Source organism: Alexandromys fortis, unplaced genomic scaffold, assembly GCF_014885135.2.
Source record: "Alexandromys fortis isolate MF-2015 unplaced genomic scaffold, M_Fortis_MF-2015_v1.1 scaffold_150, whole genome shotgun sequence".
NCBI classification, from domain to species: Eukaryota; Metazoa; Chordata; class Mammalia; order Rodentia; family Cricetidae; genus Alexandromys; species Alexandromys fortis.
In genome coordinates, this window is record NW_026068027.1 from 3,449,930 (window position 1) to 3,460,878 (window position 10,949).

At 47.8% G+C, this 10,949-nt stretch overlaps 1 pseudogene; it reads left to right on the top strand.

The window, feature by feature from the left end:
• The first annotated feature begins 606 nt into the window (after window positions 1-606).
• LOC126514934 (uncharacterized) lies at window positions 607-701 on the top strand (annotated as a pseudogene).
• Window positions 702-10,949: the final 10,248 nt, after the last annotated feature.

The following is a 10,949-nucleotide window of genomic DNA, read 5'->3' on the forward strand; positions in this document are numbered from 1 at the left end:
CAGAAGAGAAAGTGATGGGAGGGGTGTGTGGCCTGGAAGGGTAGAAAGAAAAAGGCAAAGAGAAAGAGAACGAAAAAGAAGCACACAACAAACAATTGAACAGCAAAGGCTCCGTTGCTCAGTCCTCGGTTGGTCTGTAGGAGCTGTATTCTGTGTAACGTTGCTTAGCAGACTCGTGGCCAAATCCTGGTTCTGTGTGGTCTGCGAGCTAAGGATGTTTTTGTTTAAAAGCAGAATAGTATTTCATGACATGTGAAAATTATAGTAATCCCCAATTTCAGTGTGTATACATAACGTTTTGCTGGAGCCCAGCCACGCTCCTTTATTTACACAGTTTCATGGTCCCTTGTGCAAGATGACAAGTGTCAAGTGGTTGTAACAGAAACTGCAGGGCTCTCAGAGCCTAAAATATTCGCTGTCTGGCCTTTCACCAGGAACACTTACCAATTCTGCTCCCAAGCACTGCGTTTCAGGCCCTCAATAGCTTTAGGACGGGTGTGTATTGTTCACAATGGGTCTGGCTTTCCTAGAAACAGAAGTCTTAAGCCAGAGGGCCTATTCCACAGAGGGGGCTTAGTTTTCTCTCACATGAGAGCAGTATGGCATGCTCACTTCAACTGTGCATATACTAAAATTAGAATGATACAGAGAAAATTAGCGTAGCCCCTGGGCAAGGATTACACTTAAAAAAATATGGTTGTGGGTGGTAGCATGTGCCCTGATCCCAGCATTCGGGAGGCAGAGGCACGAAGATCTTCAAGTTGAAGACCAGCTTGGTCTACATATGGAGTTCCAGGATGGCAAAAGCTACATGGTGAATCTCTGTCAAAAAAGGATGGAAGGAAAGAAGGAAGGAAGGAAGGAAGGAAGGAAGGAAGGGAAAAAGGAAGGAAGGAAGGAGTGTGGATGTGCTAGGGAGCTGGAGAGTTGTGGCTGGTCAAGCATGAGGACTTCAGTTCAATACACAGCAGTGCCCACGGAAGAAGCTAGGGATCACGGTACACCTGCAGTCATGGGGGCAGGGGGACCTCTGGAGTTGGTCTGGTCAAATTGGTGAGTTCCAGGTTCAGTGAGAGATCCAGTCTCAGATAGGGTGGAGATAGCTCCAGAGGTAGAAGTACTGGCCATGCAAGCCAGATGCTGTGAATTAGATCTCACGTTGAAAAAAAAAGAAAAAGTGCTTTGGGAAGGCACATGCCTGCCACCCCTGTGCTGAGGAGGCAGAGATAGGTAGAGCCCTGGGGCTTGCTGCCAGTCAGCCTAAGCTATTTGGTAAACTCCAGGTCAGTAAGAGACACTACTACCTCAAATAAATAAATAAATAAATAAATAAGTCCAACATCCTCGGTTTATATTTAGCCTCGACACATTCACACAATCAAAAAGGAGAAAGGAAGGAAGGAAGGAAGGAAGGAAGGAAGGAAGGAAGGAAGGAAGGAAGAGAAAGAAGCTAATTTATGGTGGAATACCTATATATTTATTTAGATTTCTACCTAAAGAAAACCAAGGTCTCATTAGCAAGGTAGAGAAAGACAGAAGATGAGAGCAAGGCAACCAGCTATCTACACCCTAAGAACTAGGAGACATCTGTATCCTTTTCATTGTAAACTGTACAATAGTTTTTGGGGTTGTTGTTGTTGTTGTTTGGTTTTTTGAGACAGGGTTTCCCTGTGACTTTGGAGCCTGTTGTCCAGGAACTAGCTCTTGTAGACCAGGCTGGCCTCGAACTCACAGAGATCTGCCTGCCTCTGCCTCCCGAGTGCTAGGATTACATGCATGCACCACCGCCGCCCAGCTGTGCAGTGGTTTATAGGCGGAGCTTTTTGTCAGGACCACCAGTCAGTTCTGTCCCACCAGCCGCTCCTGAATAGCCATACAGAGACTTATTATTAATTACAAATGCTTAGGCTTCTTACTTATTAGCTCTTGAAGCTTAAATTAACCCACCTTTCTTATCTTCCCTCTGCCACCTGGCGGAACCTTCTTCCAGCACAGCTTGCTCATCTCCTGCTTCCTCTTCACCTCTCTCAACTCTTCAGACTCCGCCCTTCTTCCCAGCATCCTCCTAGTTTGGCTCTCCCGCCAAATCTCTTCCTGCCTAGCTACAGGCCAGTCATCTCTGTTAATCAACGGGAGTAATACATATATACCGTGTAGAAAGAGTGTTTCACAGCAGTGGGTTCCTTTAAACACAGGAGCTCTGTCAAGTACCATTTCCTCTCTCCAGCATAGGTTTCCACTCCGCTTCCTCAGGTCTAGCGCTTTACAAAGCAGATTTGATGTAGAGTAAGGCCTGAAGGCGGTACAGCTTCCTTTTAGTGTAAATCTAACCCATCTGCCAAAGCATTTAACGCTCCATATCCAAGTTCTGTTTCTAAGGTGTGTGTCTTAAACCCTTGATTTCTACCTCTCCTGCCCTCCGTGGGTCTTTTCAGGAGCCCCTTTGTGTTTCTCTGTGGCCCTCTAGGAACTTTCGGTAGTGGTTCAGTTAGGAGGAGCTGAAGATCTGATAAAGATGTAGAACCAGACTACCAGAAGGATCCAGATTCAATCATTCCCAGTCCTTAAAGCCTGGGACTGGGCGGGGGGGGGGGGGGGGGGGGGGGGGGGGGGGGGGGGGGGGGCAGAGCTAGAGCATGGACAAATCAATGTGTCCTAGGAGAGAGGGGGTGTCAGTGTTAGAGCACTTACCAAGCAAGCATAAGGCCCTGGATTTGGTCCTTAGCTCTGGGAGACAAACCCGTAAGTCCTGTTTGAAAGGACCTCAAAGTCAGTACAAGACACCCCGAGACCGAGTTCTCAGCACAAAGGAGATTTATTTCCCTCAGAGGAACAAAGGACATAAAATAAGAAACAAAAACAGAAGACAGAATGAGGGAGAGGGGAAGAGGAATGAGGGAGAGGGGAAAGGGGTGTTTGCCCCAGAGGGACAAAGGACTGCCTCTGGATAGAGAGGAAACAGGTGTGGCCCATAGGCAAATGACAGCTTATAAAGGAAAAAGAGAAAACCCCATGTTAGGATGAGGTGTTTAATTTTGATTGGATAGGTTAATCAGGATAGTCAAAAGGGGGAGGGACTTAAATACTTTTATAGCTGGGCCTTGGTGGTCAGTCTCAGGAGGGGGAAGTGGCCAAATAAGGGAATAGACCTTGGTGGCTGGCATTAAGAATGTAACCTAACGCTTTTTATGCAAAAAAGATGCAGTGGGGGAGGGCAAGGCCTGCCAGAGTTTGTTTGCCATGCTCAGGCCTTCTAGAGCCCCTGGACTGTTGACTTCATCTGCTTTAATTATGGCTTTAGGGAGAGGGTTACATTGTTGACAGTCTTGTCTCAGGTCTACAGGACAAATAGCTTTGGTATGAGAGGTACCTACAGAATAAGGTATTGTCTGTCAATTGTAGGCTATGGTCCACCCCACATAAGACTGCCCAGGGTAGGTAGACTTTTGGGAATCAGAATAGAGATATTTGTTTGAACTGCTGAGAGCCCCTCTGGCAACAGATGTTCCCACAGTTTTAAATTAGGCAGGGATCTGCTTCTACAGTTTGAGGCTCACTTTGGTGATGTTTATGCAACTCATCACTGGGTATCCCCATCTCTTATTCATTTGTCTAGCTCCCTAGTGTCCCATGCCTTGTTACTTAAACGCAGGATATTTGTTATCACCATAATTAAGAGGTTCAAGGCTCTTTCGGTTTTAGGGCCTCCCCAGGTACCCTTATCACTTTCCAATTGCTTGATCACTATGTCCCTTGTTTCATGTTTACCAGTCTGTGTGGTTTGGAAGGAAATGGCCTCCCAAAGGGAGACGTACTATTAGGAGATGTGGCTTTGCTGGAGTGGGGTGTGGCCTCATGGAGAAAGTGTGTAACTGTGGGGGCAGACTTTGAGGTCTTATATATGCTCCAATCGTACCCAGTATCACAGATCATTTCCTGTTGCCTGCCAATCAAGATGTAGGACTCTCGGCTCCAGCACCACATCTGCCTGCATGCCACCATGTCTCACTCTGATGATAATGGACTGAACCTCTGAAACTGTAAGCCACTCCATTAATTTTTTTCTTTATAATAGTTGCCATGGGCATGGTGTCTTCTCAGTGATAGAACCCCTAAAACTCTGTCCTTTAACTCAAGCATCAAGGGCCCTGCCTTTGTTCTGAAGTTCATATAGCAGGCTCAGGGGTCAGAAACTCTTGGCAGGAGTTTTCACTGCTGAGTTGAAGCTTGTCCAAATTTTCTGGTCAGTACTGATAAACCTTGAACTTCAAGGGTAGGACCCAAGCTAAAAGTCCCTTAAATATGACGACCAAGCGGGAGATATGGCCCGTACACAGTTTTTCAAGAATCAGTCTCTACGTTCCATTGTTGGAGGTACAGTTCCTCTACCCATATGTTGTAGACTACATAACATCTCATAATAGGGATGATCCCAGGTCCCTTCTGGAAGCTGTTCTAATCCTGAGAAGAGCTACAAGGAGACTGTAGTAAGAAGGGTCTGCTTGTTGGTTCCCGGCTGTTCAGCCCCGAAATAATCACACAGAAACTATATTATTTAAAACACTACTTGGCCCATTAGCTCTAGCTTCTTATTAGTTAACACTTATATCTTAATTTAATCTATTTCTAGTAATCTGTGTATTGTCACGTGGCTGTGGCTTACCAGGTAAAGTTGCATCTGGTTCTGGCAGAGCTACGTGGCTTCTCTCTGACTCTGCCCTTCTTTCTCCCAGCATTCAGTTTAGTTTTCCCCGCCTACCTAAGTTCTGCCCTGCTATAGGTCCAAAGCAGTTTCTTTATTGGTAATCACAGCACTCAGAGGGAAATCCCACATCAGGAGACAGTTGGTCCAGGGAGGCAGGTCTCTAAGACGAGCTTTGTTATACATGTTTTAAGGTTTGATTCAGCCTTTCTGCTCCCCAGGTGAAGGGGGATGCCATGGAGTATGACAGCTCCACTTCACATTTGAACTTCCCATGGTTCCCTGTAATGTCTTAGAAGTAAAATGGCTGCCATCGTCCAAATCTGTTCTTTACAAGACCAAATCACCACATCCTCTGTTTTAAGGTTACCTTGGGTGGCAACTGCCAGCAGTAGGAATTGGGAGAGAGTTCTGGAGATCATTATTATACCTTTTAGAGTCCATGTTTGGAAATTTTTGTTTTGTCGGGGGAACTCCTCCAGAAACAGTTCTGTTTCTCAGATAACCAAGCTGCCCTGCTATTACCCCCTCCCCTTACCCTTCCTTCCCAAGCCGACCTCATCTCAGCCCAGGTATAGAAGCTAGGACCCAGAAAATGCCTCTTCCAAAGGTTTCGTGTCTTCCTTGGACTTCCTGACTCCAACACTAGAGATGGAACACCTGCAGGTCTTGTCACCCCCTTGTCCTACAGGAATTTTAAAGGAGCAGAAACATTCTGAGGGCTGCTGTTTAGAGGGAAGGGGAAATTTTTCTCTGTCCTTTTCACATTGTTCTGTTTCCTTCAGAGGCCAGAGCAGGGATTGAAAGGGGCCGTCAGTTTTGCTTTCTCCTCGCTCCACAGTTTCTTGTGATCTGAGACCCCTCGGCTGTCCCTAGGTCTTTCCAGTTTCTTGTGATCTGAGACCCCTCAGCTGTCCCTAGGTCTTTCCACAGTTCCTTGTGATCTGAGACCCCTCGGCTGTTCCTAGGTCTTTCCACAGTTCCTTGTGATCTGAGACCCCTCGGCTGTCCCTAAGTCTTTCCGCTCTCCATTTTGTGGGCCATAAACAGGAGACAAACAAGACAGATGATCCCAGGACCTTTTATCTGGATCTCCTCTGTCTTTTTAAAGACAGAATGCATTAGTTACTTTTCTGCTGCTGCATAAAACTCTATGAGCAAAAGCAACTTATGGAAGAAAGCATTCTCATTCTGGATGTGGTTCCAGAAGGGTGAGTCCATCACAGCAGATAGGCAAAGCAGCAAGTGGCAGGCATGGGGGCTGGAGCAGTAAGCAGACAGTGACATCCACGAGCCTGAAGCAGAAAGCAAATTGGAACTGGGGACGTGGGGCAAGACTAAAAGCGCTTAAAGCCTGGCCCCAGTGACCTACTTCCTCCATGAAGGCTCCACTGCCCAAAGGTTCCACAACCTCCCCAGTGTTGCCAGCTAGGGACCGAGTGTTCATATATCTGAGCCTATGGAGGACATTTCTCAAATCACCATACAGGATCTCACTATGTGGCCCTGGCTGGCTTGAAACTCATAGCCACCTCTGCCTCCCGCATGCTGCTACTGAAGGTGTGTCCCGCCACATTGGGCTCTTCCAGGTCACTCTTTGAAGGGAAAGGGCATTAACTCCTTCATCACACAGAACGTGCTGTTTCTTCCTGAGAGAGTAGGATTTTATCATTAACGTAAAGGATTGAAGCCTGGCATACCCAATCTCCTGGACCAGCAGAGCCCCCATTCTACACCGAAACTGCCCCATGCCTGCTGCTTGGAGTCTAGTGCCAGAGTTAGCATCAGGAACCTGAAGAATGTGCAAGGCCAGCGTTTGGTCCCCAGGGAAGGGGGGAAAGGAACTAAATAAACATTGACAAGGCTGATTGGAACTCGTGAACTTCCTCTGAACTCACGTTAGAATTCACTTAACGCTGAGAGAAAAGTGAAATAGGATCGTTTCCAGAAGTCAAAACCAAAGACTCAGTGTGGGGAGGGGAGTACGGCAACCTTCTGGAAAAGCTGATTGCGCATTCTGAGAGACAGCCAGATCCTGCGTGGGAAACTGGCGTGCGGTAAGGGACACAAGGGTCACAACCCCGAGAGTGCAGGTGTTACACTGCCGTGCTTGCCTGGCTGTGGAGCTGAACAATCCCTTTAGGAGGAAAGGGACATAATAGAGAAAGAAATGAAGTCGGGCGGTGGTGGCGCACGCCTTTAATCCCAGCACTCGGGAGGCAGAGGCAGGCGGATCTCTGTGAGTTTGAGGCCAGCCTGGTCTATAGAGCAAGTTCCAGGGCAGCCTCCAAAGCTACAGAGAAACCGTTTCTGTCACAAAAAAAAAAAAAAAAAATAGAGAAAGAAGTGGAAATTTTAATTTATTTAGTTTAGGTTAGAACTGGATAGATAGGATTTATAAATAAATAAAAGCAAAGAAAGAGAAAAAAAAAAAAAAAACATGGTCTCATGTAGCCCAGGCTGGCTCTGAAAAGGCTACGTGGCTCAGGATAACCTCATGAGTGCTAGGATTTCAGACGTGTTGAATCTCCTAGCTGAGAGAGAGAAATTTCATCTTGCTTACAGCAGTGTCTCCGTTTATAGAAGAATGAAGCCAGGCAATTTGAATATACAAATTTAGGTGCGGCCCAGGAGTCAGCAGAACTAGGAGTCAATTTTGTTCCTGGACTAGGGTCCTAGGACTGGCCAATCCCACACCATTCTTCCTAATCCCTAGGAACCAATCGTAGATGGAAAGCAATGGACAAGGGACAGGGCAGTGGGTAGAGGCACTGGTCTAACCTGAACACTGGGTGGACAAGGGGCACAGACTAGGTCCACTAACAATTAATCTGTGTGTCAGAAGAGGACCCTGAGCTGGGGTATGTCACTCCCTATTAGCATGCATGATGCCCTGGGTTCAAATCCAGCCCTGCAATGAAGCAAAACAAATAAATAAAAACAGCAGCCTCTGCATACTTCAGCCTCCAAAGTTCCAGAAGAACCCAGCCTCCATCCTTTATCTCACGGGGGGGGGGGGGGGGGGGGGGGGAATGCTTTCAACTGTCTGTCAAGCCCAAAATCGGACTCTTTCGGAGATGAGTGGAGCAGGGCCATGAAGCAGATTACAGCTGTGGGCAGCACAGACAGCTGCTGGACCACCAGAACAGCTGCATCCCAGGATGGCCTTCCCCAGGAGGGACAGAAAGAAGGCTGGTTTAGGAGGGAGATCACAAAGGGAGGAAGTGGGTTGGGAGGGAAACCGCTGCGGAGAGCTGAGGCAGAGGTGCAGGTGGTAGATAAACGGGACTGTGAGGCAGGTGCGGACCATCAGGCAGGGCTGTAGGGATTTTGTGCTTTCCTTTTTAACGTATATGGAATATTTTAAAACATAAATTTTTTGAATTTTAAGATTGAGACCTATGTGTTGCCCAGGCTGGCCTTGAACTCTCCAAAGCAAATTTTTTTTTTTTGCCTCAGCTTCTAGAATAGCTAGGACTAATGACACATGTCACAGTATACTAGGCGATATTTTGTTCTTGATCCTGAGAACAAAGGAAGCATCTTCAGTATAGGAACCCACTTAATGTAAGGAAAAAAAAAAAAAGGACCAACTACTGGTGAGGATGTTGACAAAACAGAAGCAGGAGGAGCTCAAGCTGACAGTTCCTCCTCTCCATGGGCTTCAGAATTCATCTCCATCATCTTGTCTAGGTGATCCCTCCAAGGTGTGCCCAGGGTCTTATCTCTTTAGTCTAGGACTTGTCAAGCTGACGAAAACCACCTGGTGTTGGACTCTAGCGTCCAAACACCGAGAAGGAGTCACCCCCAGAGACCATCTCACACACCACAGCTGATGCAAAAGCATGAGAATTTTATTAATTCTGTCATGACAGGGTCCCCCAGCATTCGGGAAGCCGAGAGACCTCGAATAGCGGGTACAGTCTACTTTTAAAGGGGCCACAGAGCAAGGGGGGTTGTTCTTTGACTATTCTGATTGGCTTATTCCAAAGGGCTATTACCAATAATTGACTGGAGAGCTGTTGCCAGATCAGATGAGGTAAGAGGCCATTTTGACCCCGTTTCCCAGGGGACCGAACCAAAACATAAGTATATGGGTAACTGTTCAGGAACTGAGTACATTGCGAGTGTAGCTGTTAGGTCCTTGGTTCCCAGGGGAGGAAGGGAAGCACTATGGCACAGAGGCTGAGAGGATTCAGAATTGTCAAAAATGGCTTCAGGATTGTATTAAAGTCTTACACTGGTAGCTACAGGCAGCTTCTGGGGAGTAAGGCGAAAGGGAGAGGGCCGGGATGGCCCAATGGTCAGAGCCTATACAGGTGGGTGGAAAGGCATGCAGAAACCAGACCTCTCTATCCCAGGCCGGCCAAAGGTCATGGCGCTGGTGGAAAGAAGGCCAAAGGAGAGGATCTTTAAGACTGATTAGTCACCGGCCTTTAACCCCAGCACTGGAGGCAGAGGCAGCCTGGCCTACAGAGTGAGTTCCAGGTCTGTCACACAGAGAAACAACAACAACAGAAAGGGTGATTAGTCAGTCAGCAGGAAAGAGAGACAACCTCAGAGGCACAGCTGGGATAGCTGGGGGAGGGTTGGTGATCTAAACCTGATGGAATTTCTCAAGGTCTTTAGTCGGCTTCCTTCTGATGATGGAATGCCTTAAGGTCTTCCTTTAGTCTGCTTCCTTCTGCTACGAATTGTTGGAAGGGCCAGAGGTGTAGTTGGTGATAAAACTACTTGGGATCCCATCCTCAGCAGCAAAAAAGAACCCAGAACAGAACCAATCCAGATTTGATTTGGTCTGATTCTGAGACAGGGCCACACTTTGCAGCCTCGGCTGGCCTGGAACTTACTATGTAGACCAGGCTAGCCTCTAACTTGCTGATATCTGCATGCCTCTGCCTCTTATGCTGGAATTCAAGTCATGTGACACCTTAACTGGCTCAAGCCAGATTTTAGTCAATTACATCTTTCTAAGAAATACTTTTGTCCCCACTCTTCCTGATCTTCGCTCCTGGTGTTTGTCCCCATGATAACACGAGTTCTCATAGGGAATGAGCCTCATCCCCACCCCCTTTATATATATATATATATATCACATCCATACCAGAAACACTGTTTATTATTATAGAAAAATCAGGTGCCCAGGACGATGTCCCCAGTTAGTTCCTTGGGCAGCTGAGGATAGGGAACCTGAAATGACCCTATCCTATAGCCATACTGATGAATATCTTGCATATCACCATAGAACCTTCATCTGGCGATGGATGGAGATAGAGACAGAGACCCACACTGGAGCACCGGACTGAGTTCCCAAGGTCCCAATGAGGAGCAGAATGAGGGAGAACATGAGCAAGGAAGTCAGGACCACGAGGGGTGCACTGAGACAGTGGGGCTGATCTATTAGGAGCTCACCAAGGCCAGCTGGACTGTGACTGAAAAAGCATGGGATAAAACCGGGCTCTCTGAACGTGACGGACAATGAGGGCTGATGAGAAGCCAAGGACAATGGCACAGGGTTTTGATCCTACTTCATGTTCTGGCTTTGTGGGAGCCTAGCCAGTATGGATGTTCACCTTCCTAGACCTGGATGGAGGGGGGAGGACCTTGGACTTTCCATAGGGCAGGGAACCCTGACTGCTCTTTGGACTGGAGAGGGAGGGGGAGAGGAGTGGAGGGAGGGGGAGAGGGGCGGGAGGAGGGGGAGGGAAATGGGAGGCTGGGAGGAGGCGGAATTTTTTTTCAATAAAAAATAAAAAAAAAAAAAATCATGATGCCTGGACCTGAATATGCAGACTCAGAATGCTTCCTCTTCACAGGCACCCCAATGAGGCCCTTGTGCAATGGAGGCTTTCTGGCCTATGATTTGGGGAGCTAGGCCTTAAGCCATTAAGATGGAAGGAGCAGGGAAATGTTTCATGCCTCTGAGGGGCAGGGCAGGCAGATGCAACTGCCACAGCGGGAGTCAACAAGGAGACAGGCCTGTGAGATGAAGTCAGCCCCTGTCCTGGATTCTGGCTCCCTGCCACCGGCTAGCTCAGTTCTTCCTCCCTCCTATTACAGAGGCCATTAGAACGGGGTGTGTCAACAGCTGGCCAATCAGATGAGGACTGAAGACTGGGGTGGGGGGGGGAGGAGAGAAGTAGAAATGGCTGTCCTGGAACCCTTGGGGGGGAGGAGGGCGGGGAAGCAAAGAACCTGTGTGCTTAGGCAAAGCCATAGAAAATACTGGAGGTGGGGGAGGGGAGGT